This window comes from Macaca mulatta, chromosome 18 (assembly GCF_049350105.2).
Source record: "Macaca mulatta isolate MMU2019108-1 chromosome 18, T2T-MMU8v2.0, whole genome shotgun sequence".
Lineage (NCBI taxonomy): Eukaryota > Metazoa > Chordata > Mammalia > Primates > Cercopithecidae > Macaca > Macaca mulatta.
The window spans coordinates 80,945,020-80,969,352 of record NC_133423.1 but is presented as its reverse complement, the minus strand read 5'-3'; the positions used below and the strand labels follow the sequence as shown (position 1 = coordinate 80,969,352).

The following is a 24,333-nucleotide window of genomic DNA, read 5'->3' as shown; positions in this document are numbered from 1 at the left end:
TTCTCTAGATCCTTAAAATTAAAGGCAGGCCTAAAAGGCACTTGACACTGAGTTGTGTTGTTTTTGTGTGGGTAACCCCGTGAAAGAATAATCCATTAACAGAGGCATCTCCTAATGTCCCTTCATGTAGTAATCCACCCATTCACCCTCAGCAAAAGTGTGGCACTGCCTTCAAAATATGATTTCAGAAGTTGAAGACTTGTCCCAATGGTTTCTGTCAAGAAGCATCTAGAGGAAGTTTAAATCTTGAGCACACGGCTGCCTTTGCCCTTGTAAATTTCTGTACCTTACAAGGGATCCCCTGACTCCAAACAAAACTTCCTTCTCCTGCTGGTGGTTTGCTATTTGCACCATAAAACCAAAGTCTGCAGAAGATACCAGGTCACGGAGAATTGTGGATGAGTGGGCAGGGCACAGGGGCACTGGGACTGAAACTGGGTGATAAAGAAAATGAACTGAGGACAAGTCTGGGAAGAAACGGGCAAACGTTACACCGGTGGCTTGATGGGTATCTTCAAAGTGGTCTTTGCTGATCTTGCATTGTTTCCACAGTGTATTCAGAAAGCAGGCTGGGGGCTCACTGGACTTCAGTCAGATGGCTTGAATTAAAGCCTTAGCTTCACATTCGTGGTTTTCTGGATAAATCACTGAACTTCTTGGCATCTTGATTTCCTTATCTGCAAAGTGGAGGTGATGATACACATGGTCGTTTTTGACCCATCGACCTCCTTAACCTGATAAGAGAATCTCAAATTCATTTTGAGAATAAACTCCCTCAGCTCTGGCCCCAATAATCCTCCCTTGTTGATCCTCCTGGCAGGCCTCTGTCAGGAAAGAGACCCCACCCTACATGGGGGACAGGTGCTGACTCATGCTGGGCCTCTTGGAATTTTGTTCCCAGGTCACTTGACTCATGAGCATAGGGTCCCAAGGATGGACAATATAAGCCGTTTTATCTCAGCCTGGTTCTTTAGTTGTTCCGTCAACTATATGTGTCCCTCTATATCCTCCCTCCCCCAATAAATTCCTTTATTGCTAAAGTTAGCAAAAATCAGTTGCTGTTACTTGCCACCAAAGAACTTTAATTATACTGCATTTCACAGTTGCCCTGGCTACCTCACAGCTAGTTCTGAGAATCAAAAAGACCTGGGATGGGATGTGAAAGCATTTTACTAACCATACAGCTCTATACACATTTTGTCATTTTTGCTATGCAGAGTCAAACGCTCACTGTCTACACACTGGGCTGCACAAATCCTGGATGCTGGGAAATTTCCATCACGTTGCTGTAATGGAATTTGGGATAAGTTGTGCCAAGGAATCTCCCGGCCAGAATGAGAACAAATCGCCGCGATGTTTTCCATTGGGCATCTGAGCACCCAGCCGAGCAGCACAGGGCTGCAGCCTGCCTGAGCTGGATTTATGGTCCACGGATTAGTGGGGATAAATCCTCCCTGCTCTTGGAAATCAACTGAATAAACAAGAGGAAAACATCACCTAGAGTGCGCTCTATAGGCTGAAGGACTGAGAAGGAGCAGAATGATGCTGGTCCCGTAATTACCTTCGTCGAGATGCTTTTTTAAACGCTCAGCAGTTTTGATGCTGATAATTGAACCGGTTTTTTTTGTTTTGTTTTGTGTTTTTTTGGCGGGGGGTGGTTTCCTTTGTGGCTCTTTATAGCCATGATCTATTGCCCGTGATGCTAGGTGTTTGTTCGTTTGTTTGCTTGTTTGTTTTTAAAAAGGTGGGAGGGGGCTACAGTTAGAGTTCAGGGTGGGCTCAGTGTCTGCTTAACCCACTGAAAGGCCTCAAACTATAACTTCAAAAGGAAATTGTTTGTCCCAGTGACTTCTCCTGTGCAGCATCAAGAATTTTAAACCTTGACTTAAATGCTGCTCTGAGGTGACATACAAAGGAGCCGTCCTTGCCCCTTGGTAACAAGCAGTCCTCTACAGGAGAGGTTGGCAGGAAGGCGCCGCTGACCTCGGTTGGGGGTCCGGTACGTGCCAAGCACTCCAGGAGGCAAAATTCTCCCCCACAGCCCGCGCTGGCCAGGAGCAGACCAGAGAGAGGGAGACAGGAGGCCTGCGCAGAAGCAGCTTCCATCACGGGTGGAAAGTGAAAAGCACCAAAAGAGAAGAAGGCGGAGTTTTCTGGACATTCCACAGAGAGCACCGGACCCTGGAGAGGACCACAGGGAGCTGACCTTAAGCAGGGCGCTCAGGCACAGGAGGAGTCAACTGTATGGAGGCGGCAGGAGGCAGAGGAGTTTCCGCTGGAGGATAGGTCTGCCCAGGGTGCGGCAGGCCAACACCAGGAGGAGAGAGTTCCACGGGGAAACGTGGGAAGCCACTGCTAAGATGTCATCAAGGCCAAGCTTTGAGCCCAGGCATTCATCGTAGCACTCCCACAAACCGGAGGAGCGCACCCACCACCCCTGCTCAGAGCCCCACAAGTCCCTGCAGCCGCGCAGGCTGCAAAACAAGGCGCAGAGGAGATGACTCTGCCCCTTGGCCCTGGGCGGTGGAGGAAGAAGCACAGCAAATGCAGCCTGTGTGAGGGGGCTCCCCGGCCCCTGTGCCCTCTATGCATTAGGGGTGTGAGGGGTGCTTCCCGGCCTGTGTCTTCCACGGGCTACCCCAGGACCCTCAGCAGCCGCACCCCCAGAAGATTCCTGAGCGTGTCCGCGGGAACTTGCCTTCTCCTAGGCAGCCTTTCAGCTGCACCCACCACCTCCCCGGATCTCCTCTCAGACTCCCTCATGTGGGCGCCGTGACACTGAAGACTGGCAGGGTCCCCTCCTTGCCCTTGCTTATGGTGCACTGGGAGAATGTGAGTCTCCTCCTTCTGTTACTGTCCTCCAATGCTCAAAGCCAGCCGCCTTAGGGTGCCAGATGAATAGGAACCCGACAGAATGGGGAAAACTCAGTCTCATGGTGTCTGTAATAGAAGAGCTTTCTTGTTCTTGGCCCCAAATGCACGCTCCTTAAAGGCCAGTCCAGACTAGAGGGCAGAGGGGAGGCTGTGCCCTTCCATACCCTCTTTCAACCTCCCTCCCAGCCATACCACCAAAACAAAAACAAGCCCATCACCCCTTCAGCTAAACACAAAAGCACCTTGGACATTCTCAAAGTGATAAGTGCTCAGAGAGGCCACCGCATCTTTAATCTGCAAGTAGCTGAGTGTGAGATTTCAGCTCAAGCAACCAAGCACCTAAACATCCATGTAAAGAAATAAGACATACACGTGGATAACTAAATTGAATGAGCCAGCCTGTGAAAGTACCAAAAGAATAATGCCCTTTGATGATAAATCAACCATCTTCGTGGAATGCCTGTGAGGGAACATGGGAGCTAAGCAAGGGCTTAAGGCCAAAGTGGCAGAAGGCTCCATTTACACTTGCACCTCCTCTACCAGAACGCACCTCACACATGATTGTACCTATTTACTTCTTTGACGATAAGGTCCCATGTAGTTTTTGCTCAATATGGTAGCCAGAGGTATTTCAGACATCCTGGTCAATAGTAGGTATATAGTCAATATTGGATGGATGGATGGATGGATGGATGGATGGATGGATGGATGGATAGTTGGATGGGTTGGATGGGTGAATGGGTAGGTGACTGTATGGGTAGATGGGTGAGTGGATGGGAATTTAGGTAGATAGATGGGTGCATGGATGGATAGGTGGGTGGTTAGATTGGTGGAAGGAGTGGGTGGATGGGTAGGTGGGTAGGTGGATGGATGGATGGGTGAATGGGTGGGTTGATAGTTGGGTTGGGTAGATAGTATGGTTGGATGGATGAATAGGTGGATAGATGGGTGGGTGAATAGATGGGTGGGTAGGTGGGTAGATGGATGGAAAGATGGGTGGATAGATGGGTGGATGGATAGACAGATGGGTGGATGGATGGGTAGGTGAGTGAGTGGCTGAATAGGTGGGTGGATGGGTGGCTGAATAGATGAGTGGATGGATGGATGGATCGATGGATGGATGGGTAGATAGGTGGTTAGGTGACTGGATGGATGGATATGTGGGTGGATGAGGTAGATGGATAGGTGGGTAGATAGGTGGGTGGGTATGTGGATGGATGGGTGGATAGGTGGGTGGATGGATAAGTGGATGATGCCTGTCTACATTTTGGGTTGGGTGGAAGGATGGACATGAGAACTGCATGAGCAAATTTTGTTCATTGTAGGCATCAAGATAGATCCTTGCTCACTTTCCTTGATATTTTTCCAAAACTGCTTATCTATTAAACATTCCTTGGGGAGCACAGATGTAACAAAGTAGAGAAAATAGTAATCGCTAAAGTTCCTTTTCACTGAGAGCACCACGTAATGAGAAATGCAAATAAGGTAGAAGTGACAGACAGAATAAAAGGCAGGAGCTGGAGGGTCTACATGCCAAGTGATTACTTGGTCAAGAATGATGGTAAACAAAGTTATGGACAGATTCAGTCTAGAATTGCTTGGGGACAGTGTGGCATAGGGGAAAGCCCCGGATTAGCATCTAAGTATCTGGGTTTGAGTCTGCCACTTACTTGCTCTAATACAAAGGGCAACTTAATCTCTTTGGTGCTTTAGTTGCTTCACCTGTAAAAGGGCGACAATGATAATAATATTTAGTTAGTCTTCATGGTGGCTAAGACAGCACGAAGGTGGAAGCTCTCTGTCAACTGGCAAGCACCTTACAAGGGCTGATATTCCTTATCAAACCTTCAGCCAATCTGTGGACACACAAATGTCACAAACAGCATCCTCCTTACCCGTTTCCAGATGAAGAGCTGAGACACAGGGCATCAGCAAAGTTACCTCGGGTTGATGCCAGGGAAAGCTGTGAAGGGCTGGCCATCTCCTGGCCCCTGACCATCAGACTGTGCCCCAATGCTGGCTGGAGAATCAGTGGAAGGAGGCAGCCAGCTAGGATCTTCAAAACAAAAAAAGGATTTCCCAGCTTTAGCAGACATAGGTAGCCTCATGAGGGTGCTTTATAAAGTGGAAATTTCGCATACAAACACTGCTGCCTTTCGCTATGTCCTTGGCACCTGCCTGTCTGGGTAGGAGATGTGAGGCTGTGTGCCACCTACTCCAGTGTTAATATCTTCAGCCTTCAAACTGTGCTCACTGGATCTCAGGATTCTCAAAAATAGTTGGATTTTGACCTTGACAATTACCTAGTTCAACTGTGTCACTATAAAAACAGGAAAACAGTGCAAAAGAAGTGGCGTGATTTATTGAATATTCACAATCTGTTGGCCCTGGGAATTTCATAGTAGACATTGCATTTCGCACTAAAGAAATAAAAATGAGGCATGAAATTCTAATTTATGGATTCTTTTGCATACACAGATGGGAGGGAGATGCAGGACTGCTGTTTATCAAGCACTGCTGCCCATGGCAGCACAATAGTGTCTCCTGACTGACGAGGACTTTGGGGGAAGTTACACAAGAGTCAGGGCCATGTTCTGCCTTTGGTCTTCAGGCACAATTCTCTTGATTTTGCCACAAGGCCAGATGGCAGGATATGGCTGCAGAAAGATTAAAATGCATTTCTTACTCATGGACAAAGAAATCATGAGCATCTCAAAACCCTCTCCTTAGGCCCTTGTCTCCACCCCCATCATAAGCGACTGCAAAGACCATTTCCGTGTGTCTAACACACACTTCCCTGCAGTGCCAGCAAAGCCCTGGGCCATCTGTCTCAGGCACAGCTTCTGACCTTGAGCTAAAGCCCATTGCAGATTGAAATACAGTATTTGTAGATTCACTGCCCCCATGAGGCTTTTAAAAATAAAGCTCAGGGAGTAACACAAAGACTGCTGAGAGAGCAAAGGGAGGGTTTTGGGCTGTGCATGGCCTCTGTGTTAGGTGGAGCCCATGACCAGCCAGGTGGAGCTGGGTGTCACCAGTCACATATTAAACCAATGCTCACTTGGATCGTTTCAGTAGATAGTGAGGAAATGGAACAGCAAAAGGTTCCATGTGCAAAAATGGAGGGCTCAAAAAGTGACACCTGGAGGACTGATCCTCTCCAATCTGCCTTTTGCTTTGTGTTAAGAGCAATATTGTCATCAATATCCTTGTAATTAACATTTTCGACATCAATATCAGCACTGGATTTACCTCTGCCCTACAAGAGAATAGAGTATGTTCCCTTAGGCCCACAAAAATAGTAAGTTGAAAAATCTGTGAACTTAAAAAGAAATTACACTGAATTAAAACCAAAGCACAATTAATTACTCCTAGAGTGTGTCACGCATTGTGCTAGATATTGGGTATACACGGGAATGTGAAAGCTGTTCAGTCTTGAGCAAGTTCCTTGCCATCTCAGTAACTAAAGTATCTTGTGTGCAAGGTGTACTCAATGGACGGAAATACTTATCTTGTATAGTTTTAAAGGACAGAATATGGTGAATATGAGGAATTTGGGTTCTCAACGATTAGAAGCTGCAGTCCTGCCCTTGAGAATATTACAAGTGGAGCCCCTATTCTCTGTGTCCTTGTGCGGCCTCCTTCCTGCATACACTTTGAAGACAAGGGTTTTCACACAGGGCATCTGAGGGCAACAGGCTGTCTAGACCCCCTGAAAGACAGTCGACATCTGCTCATAGCCCTCATGGAGGATCTGGCCAGCTCTGGTCTGTGCCTGGCGCCTGCCGTTTGACGCTGTGAAGAAGGAAAAATCCTCCGGATATACCTAGCTAGCTGAGCACTGGTACACGGGAAGCAGGTGTGCAATGAGTGGCATGGCAGACCCCCGGTGGTCTACAGACCTGCCATCCTCATCTGGGTTAGTGGGCCTGTTCATATGATGTAGCTGAACCTTGTTTCAATGTCCCCAGGACTGTAGATTCCAGTTAATTAGTCCGATGTAATTATACATCTTAGAACACCACACAGGCAAGAGTTTCATATCCTTTTTCTTCATTGTCTGGACCAGAAAACATTACATTATATATATATATATAAAGGATGGAAGGTTATTGCTAAACTGTCTTAACAGGGCTCTTGCTAAAACTGGATTTTACAAGGAAGTGCACATATGGGTCTAGGAGAAGGTTCAGGGGCCTGACTTCAGTTTGGTCGAACAAAAAATCTTTGTCAAAATCTTGGTCACTTATTTATAAACAACTCAATTTAACATCAACCCGGGCCTGACACCTCCAAGGCACTGTGGACTCCAAAGCCTGAACAGTCACAATTGCTATCCCTGAGGCAAACTGCATAGAGCACAAAATAGTTACAGTACAGATAAGTGTCCTAAGAGGAATACAAAAACAAAACTAGGAAAGACTTTATGCAGGAAGGGGCATTTCAGGAGCATTCTAGAGAGGAAAAATGAGCCTGGCCATGGAGACAGGAAGCTCTTCACGCCCAGAAAGAAGAAGGGGCAGCACCTGCCAGGAGTGGGTGCAGCTCACCCCTGCCTCGTTCTCTGGGAACTGCCCGCCTGCTCACCGGAGGAAACTTCAGTCCCCATATTAGTGCTGAGTGCGGCTTCCTTGGATGGTCTCAGGATGGACACTGGCTCCCCATCTCTGGAGCACAGGCTGCAGTGGGTCTACATATAGCTCTGCTGTAACCAGGAATCTGCGGAGCGGCGAACATGCACCCTCCGCCATCTGGAAAGGGCAGCACAGGAGAGTGCGTGCTGAGCGTGGAGACGGCAGCCAGCATCCAGAAGGAGGAGAGATGCAGAGCAAACCATGACGACTGAGGTGCTGCAGGTCCCGCCAGGGATATTCCAGGTCCCCCAGGGCTGGCCAGCAGCACTTAGGGTAACCAGAGTTGCTGGCCAAAGAACCTTGTCCACCATCAAGGAAGTTCGAAAAACAACACCTGTGATCTGGGGAACCCAGTCATTTATCTTGTTCTCCCTGACCAGAGGGATAAGAGATACACTCTTTAAGAGAGGTTCCAATCTAGACCAAAAAAAGGAATATAATTTCTTCATTTGATAAAAAGAATGTTCTTTTCTCCACTAGTGCCCACCTCAATGGGCTTACGCACTTCAGCTAGTGCTATCCTGATCTCTTCTGGTATAAACAGTCCCTTTTCGGCGACCCAGTCTCTTTCAGGCCAATTTCCTCTCCTTTCCCCTGCTCTCCTTCCCTCTACCCTCCAGAAGAGAGGTTCGGGGAGACAGGTGTTTTGGGGGAGACTGGCAGGGGTCCTCTTACCCATGCAGCAGTGTCTGAATCCTGCTGACTCTGCAAAGAATGCCTGGTCCAACCACTTCCTGGATTCAGGACCCCTAAGAAAAACTTATCCATCCAGCCTGCTGACAAGTCTTGCCAGCACCCACACCTGGGGTCCAAGCCCAAGTCATTCACCTCCAGCTATAAATAAATAAACTGGTTGCTGCAGATTCCAGACCTTTGTCAATTTCCCTGCCCCTCTGCATCCCTCATCTCTACTCCCCACAGGCCAAGCCAGGTCTGTATGAAGTTCACTGTATTAAAAAAAAAATTATTCAATGATAACTTGTTAAGGCACAGTAAGGCGGACTTTATTCAGGACCATCACAATAGGTATAGGGACCACAGCTGTGGGATTTTGCAGTGGGGGAGAGAGATTGGGGTCAACTCTGAATGCAGCCTGAGCAAGTAGGAAGGTATAGCAAAGGAGCAGGGGTGTCAGTGAATGGAAAATTACTGAGAGTAAACATCCAGGATAAGGTGGATTCTGGCTCCATTGACCTAACAGGGTCTTTGCTGAAGACAGGCCAGGGTGATCACACATCACCTGGAGGATGGTGGAGGATAGGAAACTGGATCAAAAATCAAGAATTATTAGACATCAAGGACAGAAGGTTCTTAAACTATGTTAACAGGGTTTTGCTAAAATGGGATTTTACAAGGAAGTGCATGTATGGGCCAAGCAGAAGGTTCAGGAGCCTGACTGAAGGTTGCTCAAACAAAAAATCTTTGTCAACTGCCTCGGCTCACCCAACTCTGCACTCCTGCTCTTGGGCCACGTCAGATCTTGGACCCTCCCTGGAGTCTGCAGTCTCCTTCGAGGTGTGCTGGGTAAGCGTGCCACACGCCACAGTGATATAAAGGCTCTCCTCACCTCGCTAACTTTGTAATGCAAACCCAGCGCGCCTTGAAGTGCTGCCTCGGGAGCAAGAGGAGCAGGAAGGAGAACCCTGTCAACCGGCTGCCTTGAGTTTCTTTCATCTCCCTTCTTCTTTTCAGAACCCACTGGGGTGGGAGAGGACAGGCGTTCTTCTTCCTCTTTCTTGCATCATTTCCCTCCAGCCCCCAGAAGGCCCTAATTTAGGCTAAATTTATTCCTAATACTTTTATAGTGTTGTAAATGAAATTGTTTTCTCAATTTCTATTCCTGATAGTTTACTGTTAGTGTATAAAAATGCTACTAATTTTTGTGTGTTGATTTTTATCCTGCAACTTTACTGAATTCATTTATTGGTTCTAACAGTTTTCTGGTGAAGTCTTTAGGATTTTCTGTAGATAAGATTTAACTTCTTCCTTTCCAATTTGGGTCATTTTTGTTTCTTTCTCTTGCCTAATTGCTTTGGCGAGGACTTCCGGTTTGTAGAATAGAAGTGGTGAGAGTAGGTGTGTGTGCTTGTCTTGTTCCTGATCTCAGAGGAAAATCTTTCAGCTTTTCACCATTGACTATGAAGGTAGCTGTAGGTTTGTTACATACCATCTTTATCATGTTAACGTACATTCTTTATATATCTAATTTGCTGAGAGCTCTTATCATAAAAGGATATTGAATTTTGACAAATGCTTCTCTGTACCCATTGAGATGATCATATGATTTGTGTTCTTAACTGTTTTAACTGGTGTATCACAGTTATTGATTTGCATATGTTGAATCATCTTGGCATCCCAGATATAGGTCCCACTTAATAATGGTGAATGACCCTTCTAATGTGCTGCTGAATTCAGCTCACTAGTATTTTGTTGAGAATTTCTACATCTATGTTCATCAGGGATACTGGCCTGTAATGTTTGTTCCTTGCAGTGGGTTTGTCTGGCTTTGGTATCAGTCTAACGCTGGCCTTATAAATGATTTCAGAAGTGTTCCCTTCTCTTCAGTTTTTTGAAAGAATTTGAGGATTAGCATTAATTGCCCTTAAGGTCTGGGTAGAATTCACTAGTCCAGCCATCAGACTCTGGGCTTTTCTTTCTTGGGAGATTTTTTTAATTCCCAATTCAATCTTCTTACTAATTATAGGTCTGTTTAAATTTTCTATTTCTTCTTGATCCAGTCCTAGGAGGTTGTAGATTTCTAGGAATATATTCATTTATTCTATATTATCCAGTTTGTTGTATATAATTGTTTACAGTAGTCTTATATGATCCTTTGTATTTCTGTGGTGTTAGTTGTAATGTCTCTCATTTCTGATTTTATTTATTTGAATCTACTCTTTTTTTCTTAGTTAGTCTAGTTAAAGGTTTGTCAATTTTATCTTTTGGCTGGGTGTGGTGGCTCATGCTTGTAATCTCAGCACTTTGGGTGGCTGAGGCAGACAGATCCCTTGAGCTCAGGAGTTTAAGATCAGCCTGGGAGACAAAACCCCATCTCTACAAAAAAAAAAAAAAAAAAAAAAATTAATTGGACATGGTGGTATGTGCCTGCAGTTCCAGCTAAGTGGGAGGCTGAAGTGGGAGGACTGCTTAAGCCTGGGAGGTTGATGCTGCAGTGAGCCAAGATTGCACCACTGCACTCCAGCCTGGGCAACAAAGCTGTTCCCGCTTCCTGCAGTGCTGGGCCCCAGGCTGATGAAGCCTCTGCATTGACAAAATCACCAGTTGTGGTTTAAAACCACATTTGTACAAACCATCATTTTCCCATCTCCAATTTCTAGGTTCTGTTCTCATACACATGCCAGGCTTATAAAGTTGTGTGAAGCTCAGGAAGTAAATTCCTGTGTAAGAAAGTGATTTATAATATTACAGTCACAGGCCTAAACATTGTCAGAATCAATCTAGTTCAATTTTTTGCTCATTTTTTCCATCATTTATCTCTTCCATATTCCCTCTCCCTGCTTTATCCAATCCACCCCAACACACACGTGCATGCACATGCGGACACACACACGCTGTGCATGCATGCGTGAGGCCAGCAGCCCACTTTGCTTTGTTTTCATGCCACAGGCAGGTGGTAAGATGCCCCTCTGGGCCTGCATTCCCATTTCTGTGGTCCCGCTCCCTGGCTGGCCAGGCACAGGGCTATGACCCAACTGGAAAGCCTTGCTTGACAAGTCGGCATGGAGTGTGACTCCATGGCAAGAGTCTCTGAATGGACAGGATCCATGCATTGGCAGCTTCACCAATGGCATCAGCCATGTGACATCAGCAAACCCTTTCTGAAAGTCTCTGATTGTCCCATTGGTGTTGTGCATAATCAAGAAAGGCAGCTAACAAGCAGCACACAATGGGTGTTGCTTTCATGTGGCAGAAGCAGGGCTGGGTATCCCCTAGGCAACTGCCAATACCCACAGCCCTTTACACGGTCAAGTGGGACCTGGTTGTGCACCCTAGGAGGGATTTCTGTGCCTTTAAAATGAGTAAGCAATGGGTCAATATGAAGAACCGTTATCTGTTCTTAGATTTCCTCCTTCCAAGCAATTCTGCCTACCTGTCTTTTAAAAGATGAAAGGAAGGTAAATGATTATTCTCAAGGTGACTTTCCTCCTGTCCTTTATCTTTGTTGTAGCCTTAACAAAGCATTTGCATGGCTTTCAGAGATGCCCCTAAATTTGTTTGTCCTTGCCAGGTCATCCAAAGACTGGCCCTTAGTTTCTCTGGCAAGACACTGAAGAAGGCTTTGCCCTCAGGGTTGAAATGGCCTGTTTTGGACCCAAACCAGAAGCTTGGAATGACTGGGTTTTCAGTTCTATCTGTTTGTTAAATGTCTTTGAGGCTGCTGGGATTCTCTCCACAGTGCCGGCCTGGAAGGAGGGGCTGGCACACCACTCACCCAAAATGCCTGTCAGCTCAGACGACTTCCTGTCTCTGGCTTCAGATGGCAAAGTCAAGGAAGCGAAATGTATCAAAACCTGGGCTACGTGCTCATTCCCAATTTTTTGATGCTCGACAAATGTTATGAATAGTTAATCATTTGCTCCTAGCAAGTAAAGCCCTCCTCAGGAATGAATTGGCCATGCAGAAGAGGCACTGACTCTTTCAGAGCCTGGGTGAATGAAGTTCCTTGGCAGGCAGGCCTCATGCCATGCAGTCAGGCTCACTGAAACATATCAAGGGCGTGTCGAGAGTCAAACTGGGGAGTATCTGAGGTGCAGATGGAGTTGAAATCCCACAGAGCTGATTCAAGGGGCTCTCAGTATTCACCCGGGAGACTGACCTTAACAAATTTTACTTCAACTAATTGAAAAGAAGGAAAATGTGTCCATTTGAAAATGATAAAATCTCATGGTTGGACAAGACTAAAGTCACGTGTTTCAAGTTTCTTTCTGATGTGTACACACAGGGCGGTTATGCAGCATCCCATTCACGGGGCGCTCACTGCTTCCCCTTTGCAGAGCTGGGATTGTTCATGCACACAGCAGCCCAGTGCCCCTTTCTCGAATCTGTCGCCCTTCAACTCTCTTAACCGAGACATCCATGCCCTCCCCTGCCTCCCCTGTGTCTCAGGCATGGTCCCGGGTGCCCACAAGGTCCTGCTGCTCTCCTGTCAGAGCACCCCCATCTGTTCATGCTCCCTTGAAATAGAGGTGCCCCTCACAGAGCCCAGCCAGGCTCCGCGGGTGGTCCCACAGAGCCAGAGCAAGACCATCGCTCGCTCCCTCTAAACACTGCACTTTTATTAACGCGGCCACAGCTCGTATTCTTGGCAGCCACAACACACCAGTGCTGAATATTAACTTTATTTTCAACCAACCTTTAACCCATTTTACTCCTGCTGCCACTAAATCTCAGGGCCACACCTCAGACGTCTGCGATTCGTTTTCTGAACCCAAGAGCTGGGCCTTTTGTTTGCCAGGTATTTTAATTTAAAAGTAGACAGCTGAGCCACAAATCAAACTGAGGCACACTCACCCACATCCTTGTAAAGTTGCCCCAGAACCAACAACAACAAAAAAATTCAACAGGAGAACAAGAACTGTCAGGTTGAAATACAGCCCAGACCACATTTCATTTAGACAAGCACTGCCCTATTAATTTTAGTCAATTATTAATTCCAGCCCTTTGGTAACTGGGCAGCCTGGAAGAACAAAGGCATCAGTCGAAGCAACTGCTTGGGTGACAGTGACAACAGGACCATTCTTTCTTCCAGCTCTGTGGAGCACAATGGGGGGGCAGGAGAAGTGTAGGGGCCACAGCACACACGGGGGCTCACAGACAGAGGCCAAGTACATCTGGGATCTCCTCACACCATCCAATGCATCTGTAAGCCCCGTGCCACTGAGGGCGCCCCCCACCCCCACCATGGATTCCACCAGCCAAGAGCGTCCGCACCGGCACTGGCTTCTCTCACTGCGAGAAGTACTGAGCTTCCTTCTTTTCCGTCTTGATTTCGAGAGTCTCTACACCGCCATGGTAGGAAGTGAGAAGGAAATGGGGAAGGCACGGGAGGGAAATAGGCGCAAATGGGAGGCCTGCACTTCTTTTAAAATATAGACAGGACTGTGACCATTCAGACCTTTTGTAGGAAGGCACACTTAGGAAAGAGACCATGTCCATGCACCTCCTGGCTTGGGAGAGGGAATCAACTCTCCCGTTCCAACGTGCACTGGCGGACGCGGGCTGCCCCAGGACATCCAAGGCACTGGCCAGGAATCAGACACCCTGAGCACAGTAAGGAAAATGGGAAGCCTGAGACCGTGAGCCATCCACAGCTTTCACGAAGGCGAACCGAGCTATAGCCTTTCCTGAGCGCTGGCGACACTGGCTCCCGTTCCCCACTGGGTGAATCTTGAGTTTGTGTCTGCTCACTGGGGCTTATGAATTGATCACCAAAGACTGTTCTTCCTAATCATCCTCACTTCTCTTCCTCTGTTCAAACACCATTTTAAATTGCCAGCCCACAGGTCCTCCTTGGACCTCCCTTCTTTTGCATGGCTTTTGGTTACAAGAAAAACCGAGCATGGTTAGAAGTGTGGTTTGAGCTTTTTTTCCCAAACATTTCCACGACTTTGCTGTTGCTGGACTCCGATGTGGGGGCTCTGCTGGCCCCTCCACACCCCCTCCACTTTCACAAAGCTGGCAGATGGAAACGGTATCAGGACATCTCCATTACACAACAGGCTTTCACAGGGCGATGGTTCACGTTTTACTGCAGTTTCCTTTGGAAATGCTCAAAGCAACTACATCTGTTTCCTTTCATTGGGACTTTTATGTTCTTCCAGCCAAAAAAGGAGAGGATAGAGTTCATTAAGTCAGGATAGTAATAATGACGATGTCCACATACATTTTGTTGTGTTTGGTGCTTTTAAATATTGAAGTATTCACCACCCTCTTTCACTCCCTCTTTCTTAGTTAGGGAGTGAAGATGACGAGAAAACTGCTAAGCCTCAGAGTGACACCTCAGAGGTCCTGCCAGCTATAAAGAACTCGCCACGGGCTTTCCAAGAGGATGGTGACATTCCCAGCCTACCACTGGGAGCTGCCAAAAACTCAGCTCAAAAACCCCGGCGATTAGGGTGGTCGTTGTGTGTGTGGCTGGCCAAGTCACACAGAGGAGACTTAGATGGCCCCACATTTTATTTTTTGAGGAAGGTAAAAATCTGCCATGGATGAGCAGGACAGGAGATGGCAGTAGAAGGAGGTAGGGTCCAGGTCATGAAGACTCACCTAAGTTAAGAAGTTCAGACTTCATCCCAAATACATGGAATCTTTTGGAAATTTTAATCGGGGGTGACTTATATGTGCATTTTGAAAAGATCACCCCAGATTTAGTCTGGATAATGGATTGAAAACATAGTAATTTTAAGACAGACAGACCTAGGAGCAGGTGCGGCGACTGGACAAGAACCGGCGGTGGCCTGGATGTGGGGATCTCAGGGGGAAGGGACACGGGGACAGACAGGATGCATTTGGGAGAATTCACAGGACTTTGTGATTCACTGCATGGTGTCAAAATGCAGGGTAAGAAATCTGGGGAAGTCAAAGGACACCCTCCGAGTTCTGGATAGGGCCACTGGGTAGAGAATGGTCCCGTTCACCTGAGACAGGACAAAGAGAGGAGCATAGGTGTGAGAAGCTGGAGCCCTGTAGTGGACCTGCTGAGTCTGAGGCAACCACGCACATCCAGGGGGAGCTGCAGCTGTGAGGCGCTCAGGGAGACAACTGGCAGGACACTTAGACCTGAGCTGTCAGAGGACACAGCGGGGCTCCAAGCCCTGGGAAGAGATCCTGCCGATCATGGGGCAGGGAGGCTGAGAAGGGAAGAGGAGCCAGGACCAAAGAAGCTCAGGCAGAGCCGAAGAAGGCTGGCAAAGGTGGTGTAGGGGCACCTCCCGTGGGAGGAGAAACTAGAAGAGGATCTGCAGCGGCATCGAGGCTGAGCAAATGTTTCCAGAACAAGGAGGTCAGCAGCGTCACGTGCCGCTAGGAGTCATCGGTCCCAGAGCCACGAGGAGGTCCTCAGTGGCCTTGCTGAGAGCTGTGTTGGGGTGACAGGATCTGTGAATAAGGGAGAGGAGAGGAGGAGGGGGCAAACCAGCACATGGAGGCCATAAAGAGGAGAGGCGATGCGGGAACGTCGGTCAGGGGAATTCTCTTTTTGAACCTATGAAAGACGCCTGAGAACATCTGAATGCAGATGGAAGGAGTGCATAGAATGAGCAGAGAGACACAGGCGGAGAAGAAATGGTCCCAGAGAAGTCTGTGGAGGCGAGCGGGGAGCAGCCAGGAGCACCAGGAGCCTGGGATGAGGAGGAGGCTGGGGAGGGAGGAAGGCAGGCTAGACACGGGAACGCTGGCCCTGAAAGCTCCCAGTTCTCCCCAGCAGGTTCTGCTTTCCCTGTGTGTGTGAGAAGGGAGCAGGGAAAACCAAAGATCTGAGAACAGTCTAGAAATAGCTACATCACTTAAAGGAGGGCATCCCCTTCAGTGAAGGAGCTGCCCTCCCATCCTCTGGGAAGCCAGGGCCTAGGCGGTGAGGAAGGTAAGACACTATCCAGGGGGCAGACGGGCACTCGGGGAGTACAACCGGGAGGCTGCCCTGGGCTGGGCGCCGGTTAAACTCCCGTACAAACCTGATAGATTTCATTATTTGAATCATTTATTCTGCAGTTATGTGTATTTGTGGAGCTCCTAACATGAAACACGCCTGTTCAGGGCAGCCCTAGACAGACAATGGCTGAGTGGGGAAGGCAGCGTCCCCAGGCTGCCCCCACCAACACCATCCCAAACACTCCCCAGACATCAGCCTCAGTTTACCCTTCAGCACCGCCAGGGTCCATCCTGCAGGAAGGCTCGCAAGAGCTCTTGCTTTTTTAAAGTGCTTACTGGGGCTTTGGCCGTATATTTCTCCCAACCCATGAGCCTGATGGTATTCCGTATTTGAAGAAACTGAGTGACAACAGGCTGATTGGCTCTATGACTTCCTAGGATCTTAGGATGTTTGAGGGATGCACAGCCTACGAACTGAGCAGACATAAAATGAGACTGGGCTGACCATGCCCTTCTCACCCACCTTCCCTGAAGAGGAATGAGCACTTCAGGAAGGCCCGCGTGCCGCTTCTGAGGAAGAATGAATAACCTGTTCAGATGGGCCAGTGCCCCTGCAGGGCAGCCCCTCCACGGTGGCGAGGACTCCCCCACGCATTACCCTGGAACCAATTCCATTTTGAAGAAAAGGAGACCACCCTGAGGTGAAATTAAACAGTTGACCGAAAGGATCCCTGAAACGGACAATATAAAAGGAAGCAGAACCACCCCAGGCAGGAGCTGAGGCAGGAACTTAGGGGGCCGGACACGGTTGTCTTATTGGCAGCTTGGCTCAAAACGACACCATGAAAAGATCTATAATGGCCAATGTCTCATCTCATGCTTGTGTCAGTAAGCAAATTACATAACCGCCCTGTGCCTCAGTTTCCCCATTTGTAAAATTTGGATAAAAGAGAATAGCTACCCCATAGGGTTGTCATGCAGATTTAATGGGTTAATATCTACAGGAAGTGTTTAGAGTCGTGCCTGGCACTTAGTAAATGCTAAATAAATACTATTCTCCTTTGAACGGTGCAGACAACTCGGGACCCTCCAACACTTCTGATGGAAAAGCTGCGGTAACAGGCATGCCCTGGACACTTGGGAATAGACTGCTGGAAACTCTTCCATTGTAGAAAGGCAACTTTCTAAACCAAATTGGGGAAGCTTGTTCTAAAGAAAATACAGGAAACCTAAATTCTGGGCTCCCAGCCAAGCCCACGGTGCTCAGCCTCCCCAGGGAGGAGCCCCAGCCACCCACTTTGCCCCTGGAGTTCAGGCGGGCTCTGCCTCACTCTTTCCAGAGGACAAACTGAAGCTCTCCCCTCGCTCCCCTCAGACCCACCTCACAACAGCACCAGCTTTAAGAGGCCTGTCAATTATTTCAGGGTATTACAAAATCATGAACTCCCATTTGAAAGGCATGCTTCAGGCTGGGCATGTGGCTCATGCCTATAATGCCAGCACTTTGGGAGGCTGAGGTGTGAGAATCACTTGAGCCTAAGAGTTCAAAACCAGCCTGGGCAAGATAGAGAGAACTTGTCCCTACAGAAAAATAAAAAAATTAGCTGGGTGTGGTGGCATGTGCCTGTGGTCCCAGCTACGCAGGAGGCTGGAGCAATAGGATTGCTTGAGCCCAAGAGTTCAAGGCTGCAGTGAGCTACGGTAGTGCCATTGCACTCTAGCCTGGGTGACAGAGCAAGACCCTGTCTCCAAAAATAAATAATAAATAAGTAAATAATAAAAATAAAGGGCATGTTTTGGACCTGAGAGCCAGTGGCTCACACCTGTAATCCAAGCAACTCGGGATGCCACTGCGTCCCAGCCCAGTTGACAGAGTGAGACCGCAACTCAAAAGTCAAATAAAAGGCATGTTTCAGGAGAAAAGGAAGCCGCCTGCAGACTGGTTTCCAGGGGCAATTCCCCTTCCAGTCCTCGCTCATTCAATCCTTGACTGCAGTTTGCTTCCTGAATTCCCTGGGAGGACGGGGCATGGATTGGGTTTCATGACTTTTCCTCCCAGGGTCAGCCGGAACAATATTGTGATTGATCTTGTGATCCCTGGGACGGAGATAAAGGCGCGCCGTGTGTCCGCACTCTCTGCTCACGTGGTTTAGAAGCCTGTCCTGCATCTCCAGTGCATGTGGCCCAAAATGTCAGGCTTAGGCACAGCGGCAAGAGAGCCACACATGAATCCATTTGATATGATTGCAGATCTCTGGGGTTAGAGCAGACGCAGGCAAAGAAGAGTTTCATCGGATCAAATAAGCAGCCAGGATTTGAAGCAGGAAGTGTTGACATTAGGATGGAGGACTTCCCCGTCACATGAAAGTCGAGCTGGGAGATGAGGATGAGCACATTTTCTGATCGCTCCTATCTGCTCGTGCGATCGCAAAACTGTTTTACATGAATTTACTTCCTGCCAATTAAAAGGACAAGAGTTCATAAGAAAGAATTTCTTCAAAGTCTTGATGAGCCTTTGACTATTTTCAATAACTTACATGTAGAAAATAAACCTATCTAGGTCTGCGGGGGGGAGGAGAAGGAGGAAGCTATGACTGATCTTGGCTGAGCGGGCTCAGAAACCACCCCTCAAAGCGACGCTGTTGCTGGGAGATGGAACCTGCCGATGTCTCCCTCAGCCCCCTGCGCCAAGGCCCCTGGGCCGCGAGGCAGGGTGTGAAGGTGAGAGGCAGACTGGCCATGGGAGGAGGGCCGAGTACCCCCTGGCACACAGGATGGCCCCAGTCAACTTGGCAATTCACGCCACACTCTTCGGCTCTGTGAGGTCAACCCTAGCGAAACAGCACTTGGCTAGAACCATGGGGTCAGGACAAAAGCCTGTGTTTGCCTTCCCTGGTTTTGTTTGCTCAGAAAGCCTGGGTGGAACCTGCGGATCTTTGTCTCCATGCTCCCGCCCAAGGCTCCTGCGCATTTAATGCCCTGCGGGTTCACAAACAGCTGGTACCTTCTCTGTAAAGATGATGAGCTGAAGATGAGATCCAGGCTAATATTTTCTTCCCTGTGTTCAGGAAGCTGTGTGTAAAAAGTCACAGAAGTAACGCTCGCTTAGGACAAAAGCAAGTTTGAATGTAATTAACTCGGTCCACGTAATGACGGTGTCAGCCATCTGGACAATTCTAGACAAAAAAAGGAAATGCTCCCACATTGGAGCTCTTTTTATACAAAATATACAATGCAAAGATGGTGCTGGTTCCGTGTGGGTGAAGGGGGTTCGTGTCTCCCCCATAGGTGTGCTGGCCAGTGACCAGGGCCACTGGAATCCGTTCCTAGGAGACGGGAGGTGTCTCTGGCCTGGGGCCCATGTGGCAGTGACCGTATGCTGGCCGGGACTCCTCACAGGTCCTCATTATCTAGGCACAAGCTCACAAAAAGAATCTTGCCAAAAAAACGAAGCCGAAAGTACATGGTCATGGCCTGAGATTATGAGGAAAAGAGTCTATTTGGAATTATGCTGGCCCCCCCCCAAAGCGTCACGGTGCCTTGGAGCACAGAGACAGGCTGGGACCTGCTCCTGGTCTTGACTGGGTCAGGGCTGGGGGAGCCCACTCACTTCCATGTGCCTCAGTGGCCTTGTCTGTGAAATAAAGATAAAACAAAGATAATTTACAGGCACTAAAAGCTGCAGCACACTACACGGTATGATTTATTTTTTCCTATCTACCTGGAGATAAATCCTCACCCATTTTTTTCTTTCCAGGTAGAGGTTTCATAAGTAAAAGGAACCAGGGACAAGCCCATGAATTTGGGGGTCATTAAAATGTGTATTATGATTTTCATAAATAATGATACATCTACTTCTATATAATATACAAATATAATTTCATGAATGTAAATTATATTATAAATTGTGCAATAGAAATATAGACTTGGCCGGGCGTGGTGGCTCAAGCCTGTAATCCCAGCACTTTGGGAGGCCGAGATGGGCGGATCACGAGGTCAGGAGATCGAGACCATCCTAGCTAACAAAGTGAAACCCCGTCTCTACTAAAAAATACAAAAAACTAGCCGGGCGAGGTGGTGGGCGCCTGTAGTCCCAGCTACTCGGGAGGCTGAGGCAGGAGAATGGCGTGAACCCGGGAGGCGGAGCTTGCAGTGAGCTGAGATCCGGCCACTGCACTCCAGCCTGGGCGACAAAGCAAGACTCCATCTCAAAAAAAAAAAAAAAAAAAGAAATATAGACTTATAAATTATTATAAACTGTGCATCATAAATATATACTTGCAAATCATTAAATAATATAATCATATATATTAGATATGCATATATATTGCACACACATTTCAGTCCATGTGTTAAATACTTACACTCCCAGCAACCTGTCATTACTCCCATTTTATAAACGAGAAAAACCAAGGGAGAGAGATTCAGGAAGTTGCCCCAAACCATCCAGACACTCCCTGACTAGCTCTGCAGTGAGAACTGCTCCACACGGTGCCCTTAGCACCCTCGGCTCCCGCTCCTCCCAGCTCACGGCACGCCCGCCCAACAGCAGGTTTGAACGTGGATGAGAACAGTGGGGCTTTGCGTGCCGCATTGGGAGGTCCCGTGGCACTGCACACAACTCACCACCAGCTCCTCCCTGTCCCCTACACGCTCCAAAGCCCACCCTCTGATGGCCTGAGACCCTCACTGTCCCCAACTTACACCAACCTGAATCCCACCTTCCTATATTTCCCCAGGCCCTGACCCACCCCGAGAATGCCCTCCCTTCTCCCTTCCACATATCTAAACCCCACTGGTCATCTCAGGCCGGGCTCACCTCGCCTCTTGCTCCAGCCCACATGGATCTCTCCTTTCCAAAGCCCATGATCTCCTGAGCTCAGCCCTGCACAGCCTGATTTCTCCCATAACTATGCCCTGAGTGTTCACTTCACTGCTCCTAAACAGACTTCCGATTCTTTGAAGGTAGTGACTGTGTCACATACATTTTCTGTCATCTCAAAGACGCTAAGCCTGGTGCTGAGCACAGTCCCAGCTCCACACATTCTGACAAGTTGATAGAACTGATTGATGGGTTTCAATTAAGCACTAGTGCCACCAGAAAAAAATGAAAGACAACTGGCGACATTTAGTAACAACGGCAGGAAGACTGGTTATTAGGGACCCCAGAAGTTTCATCGACTTTCAGCACATGCTTCTTTTGTACAGAGCAACCTAATGAATTTTCTCATAAAAGCATCTGGGTGCACATTCTGGATGGCTTATTAAGGGATCAGTTGGAGACCTAATAAAAGGTGAGTTTATGTCCCATTATTATCTGCCAGTGACAGCAGTGGCCTGAGCCTCTGGGACAGGAGGTGCGTGAAGGACACAGGCTCACCAGCAGGCCCTGCCTGCCTCAGGCCTCCCAGCCCCAGGGCTCTTTCCTCATTCACAGTGGGGCTGACAGAGAATGCTTTCTTACTTGTGTGACAGTCATTCAGAATGTTGGAAAGGCGATGACACTGAGGCTATAACAGCACCTGAGGACGTGCAACCTGTCATGGCCTAACAAGCCACACTGTAGAGGGCAGCTCCAGCTCCCAGTGTCCTTGTTCTCTGTTACATCATTAACTAGAAAAATGCCTCTGTGCTCATTGAAAATGGTAGAACCCGCAAAATGACCTATGTTACTTCTCTCACCCTTCTCTTACCTACACATTCGATTCTCAAGTGGTTTTACTCTATGAAACCCTGACCATGACCATGATATGTACAACACGTTTGACTTTTATTCACTGCAAATACTACCTCAACACAAAACTGAGGCATCCAACGCTGGTAACACAGTCATGCTTGGTCATGGGGCCGTCAAAGTTGATAATCCCGGTGCGGTAGGTGGATCCAAAGTGGTCCCAATTCTCCGCCCTTCCTCATGTGGCTGTGCAGCTCCCCCCAACCAGAAACGGAGTCAGCAGATGTCTTCGCATCTGTTCAGTTCTGTTATTCTTTACATGATATATCTTTCTTGTTAAATTTACTCCTAATTACTGTGTAATTTTTACTGCTATTGTGAATACTTCCCATTTCACTGTGTAGAATACTGCTACTGGGAATATACAGGGGATTTATTAACACATGTGCACACGCACGCACAGCAAGGTTATTGACTATTGTGTGTCTATTATATTCAGTCATCTTACCATATTGTCACATAAATCTTAGTCATTTTTACTAGTGTTTCTTGGATTTTCTGGGTATTTAATTATGTTATCAGAAAAACTGTTTTGCCTTTTTTTTTTTTTTTTTAGATGGAGTCTCACTGTGTCATCCCAGCTGGAGTGCAATGGTGCAATCTCAGCTCACTGCAACCTCCACCTCCCAGGTTCAAGCAATTCTCTGTCTCAGCCTCCTGAGTAGCTGGGATTACAGGTACCCGCCACCACATCTGGCTAATTATTTGTATTTTCAGTAGAGACGGGGTTTCACCATCTTGGCCAGGCTGGTCTTGAACTCCTGACTTCATGATCCACCTGCCTCAGCCTCCCAAAGTGCTGGGATTACAGGTGTGAACCACCACAATCAGCCTTTTGTCCACATTTATACCAATTGCTTAAATGTCTTATCATATTGTACTAGTTAGACCCTCTAAAATAGTGCCATTAAGTGGCAATAGTGGACAACCCTGGTTATTCCTACTTTTAGCTGAAAAGGTTTTAGGATTTTATCATTTTGAATTATATTTGTAATAAAATCTGAGTATACAAAAGTATTTGTCAAGAGCAGAGGTCTGCAAATGATGGTCCGTGGGCCAAATCTACCACCCATTTTTGTTAACAAAATTTCATCGGAACACAGCCATGCTCTTTCATTTATATATTATCTATGGCTGCTTTCTGCTACAATGGAAAAATGTTGGTAGTTGTGACAGAGACCATATGACTTGTAAAACCTAAAATATCCGGCCCTTTGTAGGAAAAGTTTTCCTACAACTCCTGGTCAAGGCAGGTCATACTGTGATATCAAACTACTCTGAAATCTCAGTGGTTTTACACATTTACTTCTCACTCCCAGAAAGCCAGCTGTGGTTCTGGACACACCTCCAGGAAGTGATAGAAAGTAGGCTTTCCATCCCATGGCACTGCCATCACAACAGAAAGCCTTCTGGGTCACCACAGTAGAGGAAGAGAGCGTATGGCATTCTCATACCTCGACTCTTCGGTGCTTTGGCACAGTAGTGACGCACGTCTTCCATTCCCAGCCCGTTAACCGAAACGACTCACAGACTCCACCCAGAAAACCGCAAGGGGACTGGGAAATATAACTGCCTGAATGCCTGGAAGAAAACAGAAAGCAGATACGGGTAAACATTATTAATATCCACCAAGCAGACCTTAGCACATCTCAGTAATTCTTTTCCATTCCTATTAAAAGCTTTTATTTGGTTGTTAAAATTTCAGCATCTATTGATATGTTCCTATGGGTTTTCTCTACCAGAACTGTAATGTAATAAATTATGTGCATACATTTTCTGTGAGGGAATCATTCATGTGTTTCTGAAATTGTCTATTTAGTAGAAGTCATTATTTTTGATGACAGGTGAATTCTATATATGGATGTTTTATTTTTGCAACTATATTCATAAGTGAATTAAGTGATTGAGCTATTATTTTCCCTCATTTGTACTATCTTTATGTTTTATGTTAGGGTAGGTCTCAATCCTGGTACTCATTAAAATCACTTGGGAAGCTATCACAAAATACTGATGTCCAGGCCCAACTCCAGATCATTTGAGTCAGAATCTTTGGTTATGGAACCTATGCAGCAGTAACTTTTAAAACTATCTGGTGATTCTAACTCTGCAGAATATACTAAGGTTATATTGATTGACTCACATCAATATTACAGGATATGAGGATGTTAGAGGATATGAGCCAATCAATATAACCTTAGTATATTCTGCACAGAATCACCAGATAGTTTTATAAGAATATAAAATCAGGATCCGTTCCAAGATAGCCGAAAAGGAACAGCTCCAGTCTGCAGCTCCCAGCGTGATAAAGGCAGAAGACGGGTGATTTCTGCATTTCCAACTGATGTACCCGATTCATCTCATTGGGACTGGTTGGACAGTGGGTGTAACCACAGAGGGCAAGCCGGGGCATCACCTCACCCAGGAAGCACAAGGGGTCAGGGGATTTCCCTTTCCTAGCCAAGAGAAGCTGTGACAGACTGT

The 24,333-nt window shown here is 47.3% G+C and overlaps 1 long non-coding RNA gene across 1 annotated transcript in view; it reads right to left on the bottom strand.

Annotated features, from left to right (window-relative positions):
• LOC114673834 (uncharacterized) overlaps nucleotides 1-23,433 on the bottom strand; it is a 40,611-nt gene extending 17,178 nt beyond the window's left edge. Inside the window, exons 1-2 of the long non-coding RNA XR_003724660.2 lie at nucleotides 23,307-23,433; nucleotides 18,263-19,752 (exon numbers count right to left, since the gene is read on the bottom strand). This is a non-coding gene — a long non-coding RNA (uncharacterized LOC114673834). The remainder of the gene's footprint in view (nucleotides 1-18,262; nucleotides 19,753-23,306) is intronic.
• Nucleotides 23,434-24,333: the final 900 nt, after the last annotated feature.